A 13545-nucleotide genomic window follows, 5' to 3' on the forward strand; every position below is an offset into this window, starting at 1 on the left:
GTTTTGATTTTAGAACGCACCATGGCATGCGAAAAGCCCATTGGTGTGGCGTAGTGGTTTGGGTCATTTTGTAGGCAATAATATATTTTTTTGCTCGATCCAAAGGCGTCGCTGATCCGCAGTTACAGAACCACCGAAGCTGGGCGTCAAGTCCAAACGCTACGTATCCCAGTTTCTCATTCTTTTTTTTTTTCTTTTTAGCTTTCGGTAGTTGTCTCTGTAGCCTATGACTCGGCAGTGATTTCCCGGGGAAATGGGACGTCACGATGTAGCAAACCATGACCGTACGCTGAAAATTAGAGTGAATTTGAAATGCTATACACAACCTGTCAGCACAAGGCAAACGCCAAGCGCGTGGTCTCCCAATCACTCTATCCAGCGAGGAGAAAAGAAGTTCGGCGGCGCATGCAGAGGTGTTCGGCACACCGAGTTGGAGAGTAGTTTGCTCCTCGGGTTAGAAAAGGTCTATTGCGAGACAAAAAAAAAAATATTAAAAAGAATTTGTCTTCAGAAAGATTAATCTCCACATGTTTTGATATTCTTTAGGTTCTGTATACTGTTAGTTGTTTTAAGGTGCTCGCGACTAAGATAAGCAACCGTGTCAATACGCGTGGTCAGACTGTTTCGCATCTGTAGCAACAAAGTTATATAGTATTCGCATTTGCCACTCTTAGAGAAAGTTGTAATGCTTCATTAGAATACGAACAATAATAATTCTACGAATGCAGTAGATTGTCGCTTGCTGCGGTGTGCCTACTCTGCGTTACGGTTTCTATTCGCGGCCGGTGGCTTATAGGTGGCTAGGACGTGGAGGCCGTATTAAAATATGGTCCTTTCTGTAATTTTGATGGTAAAGAGCCCTAGATAGTGAAAATGAATCCCAAGCCATCCACTAGTGTCTTTCATCACAGATTGAGTAGTATTGGGACGTTAAAACCCATAATTTGTTGTGTAATGCAGGTCTAGATTCACGACTGCGTTCTCTGGCTTGGCAAGAGTTAATGTTTTCTTTCAGATGCTTCCGACAGTAGACAAGCCAGGATTTAAAACCGATTTTAGGAAATATTCAATTTAACAATTCGGCGACTACTAAAAGCGACGACAGATCTTACGGCAACTTGCCGAGGGCAGCTTTTACTGTACAGATATATATTAATGCAGTGAACGATTCGTGGAGGAAAGCAAGAATGCGTCGAAAGAGCAGCAAATGAACGTCCTATCCGCAAACAGAGCCAAAGTGCTGTGAAATGCCTAGTTACGGGTTCCGGCGCTGCCAGATCGGGGCAGATGAGCGTCACCGGCGTCGTCTGTTTCACTGCACCTGATCGCAGTTCGATTAAATTTGGCGAATGTTCACGTTCAAAACACGCACAAGACACCGTTTCAAGGACCATTACCGTCCCCGCAGACTCAGTTACGTGCAGCACTCAAAAAGAAGCGGAGGAGGAAAACGGCACGAGAGCAACGTCGAAGGACGGGCGGTAGTTGACCGAGGGCACTGCGCCTGATGGTGCGCGTCCAAACGTGAGTGAAATGCGTGAAGTAGATGGATGCATTTGCTCGCAATGTGGCAAGTCCTGATTACCCGCCACAAGAGTCGACGATGGATTGGCCGTGCCCCGAGAGATGCACTTCGTGTTGGCCGAGAGGTCTTGTCACGTCCATGACGTCGGGTTGTCAGGGCTTGTTATACACATCCCTTCGTGGCCCCTGTTGGCGTCTGCGCGACTTCCACTGACCGCGCCCACGGCATATGCTCGACATTCGCGCATCCCGAGGCATGTTACGGTATGTCTTTATTTCATTCGCCCTTCTGTGCGAACCGCGCTCGTCGTGACAGCACTGACGCGGCCGAATTTTGTCGCTCAGCCGCCACGTGCTCGAAGATGGAAGATATTCTGGCCCCGACGTGAGGTCGCGGTTGCGTCACCGCCTCGTCGCTTCCTTGAGTGCAAAGGCTTGTCGCTCACTCGCTTGGGGGAGCCAAATTATGTCGGCGAAATGTATGACACACAAGAAACGGAAACGCTTGCATCAAAACAAAACAGTTCCTGGTCGCTGTAACACTGTAAGCGCTTCCGTTATTTCAGTGTTCCGACGAATAAGTGCGTTCAGTATAAGAACAGTCACATGGGTGTGTGCATTGTGGCACAGGAAAATCGCTCCATCCGTCGGAATCGAGGCTATTTTTTCAGCGGACGGGTTTGTTTCACCACGAACAAATCTTTATTGAGACAAGGTGCTGAAGCGGGCTGATGTAACTGCATGATATTCTCACTCTCAAATGGATGTGGGAACAGAGAAATTTTTTATAACTTCATACTTTTTACACCGTACCTAGATAGCATTTAGGTGGAACTATAATAAATTCAATTCATCGCACAGAGGGGACAGCGCAAACAAAAATAACAAATTTGGCTTTTGAACGGAAGTCCGAAAATGGACCATTTTCTTCATTTATAAGTGTACCTTAAAAAAAAAACAACTTTTCAGGATTGTTGCTCTGCGTGCTTTGCTTCATTGTGAAAGCGCATCAAAACATATTCAGTCTCCGTTGTGTACTGTAGTCTTGAATTTTGGCGGCAAATCTGAAAAAAAAGAAAGAAAATGCCGAACATCGAGCTTGTGTCAGCTTAAGGGCAGAAAGAAAAAGAGAAAAGCAGTCACCTCAGGGTTCATTGAAATTCACACAGCTTTATGTGCTGTCATCGGCAATATATGGCTGTCTTCTACTATAAAGTGCTGCACCATTTTATTCCGAGTGCAAAAGAAAGCGGTGAAACGTGAGGCCTACAAGCTACGGCGTTTGCCGCTCTGCCGTATCTTAGAACGTTGCGCTTCTGTACAAGGTACAAGTGGCAGCCGTCGTGGAATCTGATGCTTCCGCGGCGCAAAGCCTAAGAGGCTGTGGGGCAGCGAATATAATAGTTTGTTGAATTTGAGCCCGTAACAGCAACGACTACTACTATGTTCGTTGCCCCGGTGGTCTCGAGCGTTTAGCTTCTTTGTTCGTACAAGTGGCAACCATCTCAGCGAACACAGTAAGGCAGTTGTATTTGAGGCCGCCGCAACAATAACTACTGTGTTCGCTGCCCTTCAGTATTTTAAAGCGTTGTGCTTCTTAGTTCATGCAACAATTGGCAGCGAACACGGTAGTTGTATTTGAGGCCACAGCAGCAACAACTACTGCGTTCCCCATCCCGTGGTCTCTTCGAGCATTCGTGAAATCTTATGCTTGCATGTCGTAGCGCTCTGAGATCGCGGACCAGCGTAGCTTTATTTGAGGTCACAAGATGAACAACCATTGTGTTAGCTGTCCCGCGTTCTCTAAGAGCTTTACGCTTTGTAGTTCACGCAACAATTAGGTGCAAACCATCGCGAAATCCGATGCTTCCATGTTACAACGTTCTGAGAGACCGTGGACCAGCGCAGTTGTATTTGACGCCCCAACAACATTAACAACTACTGGGTTCACTGCCCTGCGGTGTATTAGAGCGTTGCGCTTCATAGTTCATACAATAGCTGGCAACCATCTCAATTAACACAGTACTAGTTGTTGTATTTTAGGCCACAACTACTGTATTAGCTGTTCTGCGGTCTCTAAGAGTGTTGCGCTTCGTAATTCGTGCATGAAGCGGCAGCCATCTCAGCGAACACAGTATACGGTGGTTGTGTTTCAAGCCACACTACCAACAACTATACTGTGTTCGCTTTCCCACGTTCTTTTAGAGCGTTTGCTTTTTATTTCATGAACGAAGTGGCAATCATCTCGGAGAAAACAGTAGTTGTATTTGAAGCCACAATAAACCACTACTGTGTTCGATGGCCTGCAGTCTCCAAGAGCGTTGCGCTTCATAGTTCATAAAATAAGTGGCAACCATTGTAAAGTCTGATGCTTGCATGGCGAAACGCTCTGAGAGACCGCTGGCCAGTGAATACAATAGTTGTTGTATTTGAGATCACCACAACAAGAACAACTCGCGTGATCACTGCCCAGTGGTCTTTTAGAGCGTTTCCGTGCAATCTTCAGGTTTTGTAATGGCTACCGCTTGTTACGTGAACTAAAAGCAAGCAGCCTGCAGAGTTGCAGAGAGAATAGAAGCGTCTATAAATGCAAAGGCGTGACTAATTTCGCTGCCTCAATCGATATGTCGCAATGTGCTGATCAGCATGAGGGCGGAAGTTCGATTCCCAGCAGCGGAGATCGGATTCCGATGGGAGCGAATCAAAAGATTCGCCTGAACTGCGTTTAAGTGAAAGTGCGTTACCGCCAGCAGGAGCATGCATCGCAGGTTCCACGTGCCGACTTCATCAGTGGCGCTGCACGGAAATGGCGAGACAGTGTGTAGTAGTGCTGTTATGTGGTCAGACTTTGCCCTTGGTAACAGAGGAAAGAAAAATTGCATCGCACTTGCCCGAAGAACGGGGATCTATATTTCTTCAAGAATACGTCATCGATATGTCGGTTGGCTTCTTATTCTTGCTGTTGCGTTGGCCGTTCTTATATTCATATCGCATGCTTGATGTTTCTGTTGTGGTGTCAGCACGACTTGTTGCGAGCAGTAATAATATTGGCACATTGGAGATTTTACCCCGAGACATCTTTTGCTCGTGAATTCGTGGCACGTTACTGTTGAATAAATAAAAAAAAAGGCGGAAAGTATTTGGCGTCGCGTACTGGCGCTGTACCATCTAATTTATTTGGAAGCATCTAAAATTGAACGCGCGTTACGTACGTATCCTTGTTGTTCTGTCTGTAGCGTACGAAGTTGCAAAGAGCGCGGAGGGTACCAACTCAGAGCTGTATTATTACTGCAGACCTCGTGCAGAGACCTGCACAGTAGTGCACTAGAAGTGCACGTGTCTATATGCCCCAGATCGGATTTTCCACGTCCACTCTTCTTATCTGTCAAGCATATCCTATGCATTTGATCTTTGTTAGTAGTTTTGCGTTGGGGGCTACATTACTTCAGATTGGCTATTTTCTGGATTTTTTGGCATTTGAAATGTGAGGTTGGCTCCCTGGCCACTTCTTGGCTACTTTTTGGCTGCCTTTGACTTATTTTTTATAAGTTCTCAGAAAGGTGACAGTCACACAGCGCAGTCACACAATGAGGTGACTCCGGAAAGTGAACACCGGAAAACGACGACGACGACGACGACGACGACGACGACGACGACGACGACGACGACGACGACGACGACGACGACGACGACAACAACAACAACAACAACAACAACAACAACAACAACAACAACAACAACAACAACAACAACAACAACAACAACAACAACAACAACACATAGATTATAGCTTCTCAGATATTCAACCCTCATGCATATGCTGCGGAAGCCTGCAGCAATAGGCGATGCTCAGGCTGGCTGTACTTGCATACAGTAATGAACATTAGGTCCAAGTGGTATTACGCCCCGGTACAGTTGCACCTTTCTCGCTTTTCCTGTTCTAATTTGTTTAATTATTATTTTTTTAGCAACGTCATAAAAGGTCATCCGTTTAGCCTGCCGCGCAACACATAATGACCTCGAATTTATGATTTGAGCCTAAAACCAACCACTATCGCTGCTCGAAAGAAAGAAAACAGACATTTAGCTTGAAATCCTGGGTTTAGGATCTTCAATTTCACCTGTGGCAGATAGCATAATTCTTGTCCTTGAGCTGGATTATTCGAAGAGGCGGACATTACTAGCACTAGAAATCGAAACATACTCAAATAAGTAACAAACATTCAGTAATTAACTTCTTAATTAATTACTTTATGGTACATATTGCAACTTACGAATTTGTGAGTTTGTGAGACGTATCCGCTTGAAATGAATTTCCAGTATGACACTAATTTTGAGATATTGTTTGCCAAAGTGTGGGACAGAATACATGGGTGTTCCAGTTACTTTAGCGCTTCAATGCATAAAAGAGCGGCCTGTTGAAAACATAAGCGGAACAGCACATTTTTACGGCGGGTTTGACGGCGAGCCTCTCCAAACTGGCGCCATTGTGGATTCAGTCCAAGTGGATATATCGCCTTGCAAACTCACCGGCTACAATTCGTAAATTCCAGTATGCGTGGTAAAGTTATTAACAAGTTAATTACGGAATCATTTGTAATTGTAAATGGGTTTCGATTTCTCGTGCAAGTAATGTCCGCCTCTCTGAATAATCCAGCTCTGGACTAGAATTATGTTACCTGCAACAGGCGACTTTTAAATATTTCGGAAAATTTTAAAATGATCACCCCATATATACTATAGCGCTGTACCGTTATCGTGGGCGTGGAGGTAGCGGGATTGATTACGGAAGGCTCCTGTGCGCTTTGCCCACCGTGGTTGCTTAGTGGCTATGGTGGTGGGCTGCTAAACACGCAGTCACGGGATCGAATCCCGGACACGGTGGCCGCATTTCGATGGGGGCGAAAGCACCCGCGTACTTGGGTGTACGTTAAGGAACCCCCAGCTGGTCCAAATTTCCAGAGTCCCCCCACTACGGCGTGCCTCATAATCAGATCGTGGTTCTGGCACGTAAAACCCTGTAATTTAATGTTTATTGGGCTCTTTCTCGGGACGAAAAACACTGTGCGGGCCACATGGAACGGCCGACATATATTGACGGCCAGAGATAAGCCTACGGCTAGCGCTGCGCCGTTATCGGGATCGCGGAGGGCGGGATTGATTACGGAAGGCTGCTGTGCTCTTTCTCGGGATGAAAAGCAGACTCTGTGCAAGCCACATGGAATGCCCGACATATATCGACAGCCGGAAATAAGCCTGCGGGTCGCGTGCGAAAACAACGTTTCAGAGGGGAGTGAGCATTTGCGGCAAACTGGACCTCATTTGTGGCGCCTGTGTACTGCAGCCCACTTGGGTCGATTGCTTCACTGTTCGTGGTCGCAGTCTCCACAGTTGTATCATAATCTGAATATTTATTCAGTCGCAAAATGTGTTACATAAATGAAGATACAGAAGGAGGTTCCAGAACACGGAGGAGGTTCCAGACCTCCTGTTAGTTAGTGCATAAACCTAATAACAATATTAAAAGCAGGGTAATACGAGTGAGATACACAAAATAGTAACAGCAAGAAATACAAAAAACACAAATATACAATCGAATTCCATAAATACACATATGCATAAACGACTTTGCGCAATATTGCTCTAACATGCAAAAGAATAACATAGATTATGCTTATAGTTAACAATACAACAAAATATGAATATCATAGACTATTTGCAAAGTATATATAAAAAAATGAAGAGGACACATACAGAGTATCAGTAACGTCTGGTATCTTATACAAGCATAACTCAGAATTGAGTGCGTAAGTGTTTGTGTGAGAAAGGTGAGAAGAAAGAAATCAAGCATATATTAAAAAAGAAAAAAAACTTCCTTTTTAAAATGAGATAACGAAGTGGTTTCTTTAATGTGAGTCGGGGGGCGATTCCAAAATCATATGCTAGAAAAGTTCATTGTTTGTCTGCCGTAGTTAGTTCGAATGAAACGTAAAACCTAATTATGACTGAAAACAAATCTAATTGTATTATCGTTCACAAGTTTGAATCCACTTAGGATGTCACATGGCAAGAGATTATTAAGAGAGCGATACAAAATGATCACAAGACGAAATTTGTACAGCTGAGCAGTTGCTAATATTTGGTAATTGCGAAGTAGTTCAAAGGCACTGCAACGAAATGGACTGAACGTGAGAATCCTGACTGCTCGATTTTGAATGTGTTGTAATGGGGTTATATGTGTAGGATATGTACCACCCCATGTCGCAATACAGTATGTAAAATTGCTGTGAATAAAACCAAAATAAAGCGTTAGCAATTTTGGGGTAATGAAATAATGCCGCGTTTTTAGCATTATTCGCATTCGATGAGCTGTTTTACGCAGCAAATTAGCGATGTTAGCTGTGTACTTTAAATGAGACTCTAGTGTGACGCCGAGAAATGAACACTGATTAAGTACGCAAATTGAGTGAGATTTAATGTTCCCTGCCGGAGTATACGAGATACTTTTTTGAGCAGAATGGAAGATCATGAATCAAGCACTGGGAGAGGCTGCATACATAGCAGCTCTGAACTTACCCGGTAACTTCGAAACCAAATTAGGACCAGAACTACCGCACACCCTAGGCACTATTCGTTTTTCCTGGTATCTTGGGGCTTATTCGTAATGCGGCAACACGTTTCCCAACCGGCCACGAAACATGTTTCTCTGCGGTTGTTGCTCGTGTTCGTCAACGCCTGTGTTACTTAATATCCTGTCACAATGCACAAGCGCCGTTGGCAACAGCACGACTTTTTCTCTGCGACGTACTCTGCAATGAAAACGAGTGATAGCATTGGGCAACACTTGCGGGTGTATTTTTCGGGAGAGTCTATTTGTACCGCGACAGTTCGGGGCCACGTGACCTGAGCAACAACGTCTCGTGGCTGTGCATGGCTCTGGCTGCGGCTTAGGCTGGCTGTGTCTTGTTTAACGGCTCAATGGTCCGGTGACAAAAAAAAAAAAAGACGGAACATGCGTGGAGGCGCGAATGCAACGAATGCACAGTGGGGGATATTCGTTTTGCGCATTTTAAAACGCGGCGGATGCATAGCCGCATAGCCTTATGAGCGGATGGATGCGCATGTCGTTTTGTAATCGCATTTATTCATCTTTGGGGGGTGACGAAGCATCGCAGTAACTTGAACGAATTTTGACAACTTGACGAAGGAGCACATCAGGAAACTCGACCAAACCGATGTCACTTGACCGCTCGTGGACTCGTCATGTATCGCTTCGTAGGTATACGTGCGTGACGAGCGCTAAATATAATGGTGGAACTTATGCTGAAAGAACTTCGAACGCCGTGGAACACAGCAAAGTGTTGTTGTGGCTGCTGGAGTTCGCAGACGGCAGCGGCACGACCTGGAAGCACGTATGAAGATTTCCGAGTGCATTTGCTGGAAATATACGGCAACACTGAAAGAAACTGCCGGAGTCTGGATTCATAAGTCTTGCCTGTAGTTACCAGAATTGATTCGCAGCCACCAGGCAGCCATTTTCGGTTACCCTCACGACGTCGTACAGAGAGCCAAAGTTCATCTGTAAAGTACAACACGGAGTCCGCATACCAGATTCCTTTTTCAAGGTGCGTCTACGTGATGGGTCTTGGTGAAACTCCTAGGCCGAGAAGGGATGCATCTTCACGTAATCACACTAGTTGCGTTCATCACTCTCGAGGCCCAGGAGATGTGATCGTACGAATACTGTATCGCGTAGCGATGAATATAATACACTATCAGTACTTACATTGGAGCACAAGGTTAAGAGCGCGTTATGAAGCTCGAACAAGTGCACGCTAAGCGCAGGACAAGGCTCAAGCGAATACACGCTACGAGCGACAACAATCTGCACGAGATGAAAAAAATCGACCCGCCTTCTTTTTTTGTCACGTGACCCCCGAATTGTTCAACAAGACGCAGCCAGCTTAAACACCAACAACAGTCTTGCGCAGTCGCGGTAACGTTATCGCTGACGTCACGTCACATCGAGCTGTTGAGGTGCAAATAGGCTTTCCAGTATTTTTCTTCATGGTATGTTTTGGCCAGCACACATTTTCCGACGCGCGCCATGATGCCTCGATAGGGTTTCTTTTGATGCCTCGATAGGGTGGACGCTCTTCGAGGAACGTGTCATAAAGACGCAACTGCATTTTTAATAAAAGCTAAGCACACCTTGTATACTTACCCCTGCTTTGGCATGTGTCCCTCTGGCTGTTCCGTTTCTTGCTACGGCGGTTCAGCAGTGGACCTCGGTGGTCACACATACGCAGCGTGGGTAAGGGTGAAAGAGAGAGGAGGAGGAGGAAAACATTTATTTAGAAAAAAAGTACAAGCAGGTGCCTTTCTGCTTGTGCGGGGAAGCGCCCTTAGTCCAGGGCTCCTGCGGCTCTTGCTGTTTCCCGGGCCCGCCGCACCAGTTGCTGCTGGTTACGAGGGCCCGAACTAGTTAGCACGGCCTCCCGCCGCTCGGGTATGGGGTTGGGTATTTGCGGGGCTGCCTTCACGTTGGGGCACGCCCATGTGGTGTGATATAGGGGACAAAGGGGACATTTGCGTGATGATAGGATCGGCCTGCAGGGGTACTGCTCTGCAAAACTATCTCAGCCCACTGCACATGCTTCGATCGACCCGCTGTTACGACTTTGAGGTGGTCCCGTAGCGCTCGTCACCCGTTTCGTGACAGAGCGTTGGTAGCGAAGACTCCGAGTCAGGCGTCGGTGAGAATAACAAAAGGGACTTTATACACTATATACAGGTCATTATACAGGACATGAAGGGATCGGCACTGGGGCCGAGAGCTCACAGCAAACGCGACTGTTCCCGCACGGCGACGTCCGGCGAAAACGCGTGACACATCTCACTCCAGTCGAGAGCGGCACTCTGCTCCCGGTGGGTCGGCGGATCCGATTTTCCAGGTGGCGCGCCGCGGCTTATAAGCCCCCAGAAACCATTGTCACTCAAACGGCCCAATACAAAGTGAGCACTCGACGGTCGTCCGAGAGGTCCAACCAGCGACCGCGCTGGCCACCCCGTTCAAAGTTGGCGGGCGCGGTAACCTCCAGGCAAGGGGAGGTACGGCGCTGGGCTGTCTGGCACTTGGCGACATGTTTGAACATGTTGCTCGCCGATGCTTCTTCGGAGGACACCACTGCCTGACGGCTCAGCATCTTGACTTGTCAAGGGAGAATTAGGGCGCTGTGCCTTTCGGCGCAGCCCCGGGTTTGTCCAAAGGGCGCTCGCAGGATAAATTCTGCATCTTGCAGATTCGGAATCCGGGCTTGTGGTAATGGCACAACACCGCGGTGGTGGCGCCCTTCAGAAAACCAGCGAGGACGACAGCGCTAACCGACCATGAACTTGACCATGACCATGAACGACCATGAACGTTGCAGCTCGGCATCCTCCTTAAGAGGAAGCTTTAGCTCGGATGCTCCTATCTAAATACATGTAGAAGGGGAATTCGTTTTTCTTGGAAACCACTGCACCAAATTTGACGAAGTTTGTTGCATTTAAAAGAAAAACTTGGGGGACGGGGGCGGAGTTCTGGTGACTGCTGGTTTCGAATTTTTCATTTAGGTCGTCAATTTTTTATTAAAAATTGGCCAAAATCGCAAATTTTCAGAAAACAAAACTATCAAGTTTAGAGCTCTGTAACTCAAAAATGAAAAACGATATCACAATTATGTGAATTTCATCTAATAGCACACCTACAGCGGAGAAAATTGATATCTTACACATGAATCTAAAAAATGTAGTATTACGGAAACACGGCTTTTGCAGAACCCTTGTACGCAACGTAACCAATTCACGCAAGATAAAAATTTACATACCAAATTTGTCCGCTATGACTCTTATAATAGATGCCATTGACAGAACCACGATATCTGTTCTTGATTTAGAGCTGTTAGTTTGTAAACGTCGTGCTCCTGTATGTTTCGAACTTGCAAATTTTTCGAAATATTTTAAACAAAATTCAGGCCCTAAATCGAAATTCCGCTTCCAACAGACACTATACTTTCACTTTCTCTCTAAAATGCAACAAATTTCATTAAAAGCGATCCAGAGGTTATCTCAGAACAGCGTTTCTGCGTTTTACATGTATTTGAATAGGCCGCGTCGGAGTGGGGCCCGAGCTAAAGTTTCCTGTTAAACAATTTGTCGAGGGATCAAATACATGAATAATAATTGCATTGCCATTGCCAAAGATGCTGCAAACGAATTCTTGGACTCTACGCACTGTAAAAAACAAGTAAAATATATCATTCTTCATAAAAGAATATACTCGTATGTGCGAAAAATTATGCCCAAAATAACTGATATCAATGCTTCCATGTTTTTTGTCTATTTAATAAGTAAAGAAAATATCACACGAACTTTAGAACTATATCAGTTCGAAACCAGCAAAGCAGTGCATGCCGCTGATATGAATAATGTCAAGGCCATGAAATGCACAAGTTGAGGACAAATATGTTAAAGAGATGTTGTCATTGAAGAACCTTGTTTACGTTCTTGTACACATGCAACGGCCAGTGCAAAATATCAATGACGCTGGCATTTATTTCAATGTACTACGCATGAACAGCTGTCACTGGTCGTGTATCGTGAGAAATTGCACCAAAATTGTACTCGTAACAGAGAGCACGTATAAAAAGCAGTTCTGCAAAATATACGAGGGCGAGTTAAATGAAAGTGAGCCAATGCGAATATATGACAAACAGAGTACTTTATTTAAAAGTAGTCTCCATGAGCATTTAGACATTTGTCCCATTGACTAAAGAGTCAATTCCTTGGGTTGCTGCTTCAAAAAGTCTGCAACTGACTCTTTCACGTCATCGTCCGACATGAATGTGGTTCCCTTGAGCTGTGTTTTTTTTTCGGTTGCCCCAAAATGTGGATGCCGCAAGGCGACAGGTCTGGGCTGTATGGCGCATGTTGCAGCGTTTCCCACCTGAACGTTGCCAGTTTTATATTAATTACATCAGCGATGTGGGGACGGGCATTGTCATCGAACAAGATGAGCCCATTCGTCAATTTTTCACATCGTTTCTTCTTGGTTGCAACACGCAGCCGTTCCGGAGTTTCACAGTATCGGAAAGAATTGATAGTCTCTGAAGGCTTAGCAAGTTCTGTCTGTAATGGTCCCTGGCGATCGATAAAAATAGTCAACAACACCTTTCCGGCGGAAATGATGGCCTTTGCTTTCTTTGGGCGTGGTGAATTTGAATGTTTCCACTGTAAGCTTTGCCGTCGTGTTTCAGGCTTGTAGTAGTGGCACCATGGTTCATCCCCGATAACAATTGCAGACAAGGAGCCGTCACCCTCATTGTGATACCAGATCAGATTAGTCAAGGCAGCGCCGAACTTCTCCGTTTTCTGGCGGTGGCTCAAAATCTTGGAAATCCATTGCGCACACAAAAGCCGATGACAGAGATGTTCATAAATTATGGCGTGAACCGAATCGTGACTGATGTTCAGACGCTCTGCCAGTTCATCGATGCTTATCCTCCGTTCTTGTCTCATCCCGTCATCAACTTTTGCAATTTGGTTATGGGTGATTTCACGATGGCTTTAGTCCCGTCTTGGATCGTCTTTGCAACTTTCACGACCTCCTTTGAACTGTTTGCTCCAACGCTTCACAGTGGCCAGTGAAATGCGATGTTCAACGTACACGGCAGCCATGCGGCGACTAATTTCTTTTTACGAAATGCCTTCAGCAGTCAAAAACTTCATAACACTACGCTGTTCAACTTTTGGAGTTTCCAATATGTCACGCAACCATGTTCACCGAATGTATGAGAGCATTACAGAACCTTTATCCTCCCACCTGCGTGTCACTTTTGTAAATGAGACATCCCTTTCTTCTACGCACATGCCTCGCAGATAATGAACCGAACCATTATTGCACGGGGTGGTGTTTGGATCGCACCGCTGGTACGATCTGTTGGGAACTCGGCGCTGACGCCCGTGGTTGTACCTGGGTCG

Source organism: Dermacentor variabilis, chromosome 1 (assembly GCF_050947875.1).
Source record: "Dermacentor variabilis isolate Ectoservices chromosome 1, ASM5094787v1, whole genome shotgun sequence".
Classification (NCBI taxonomy): Eukaryota; Metazoa; Arthropoda; class Arachnida; order Ixodida; family Ixodidae; genus Dermacentor; species Dermacentor variabilis.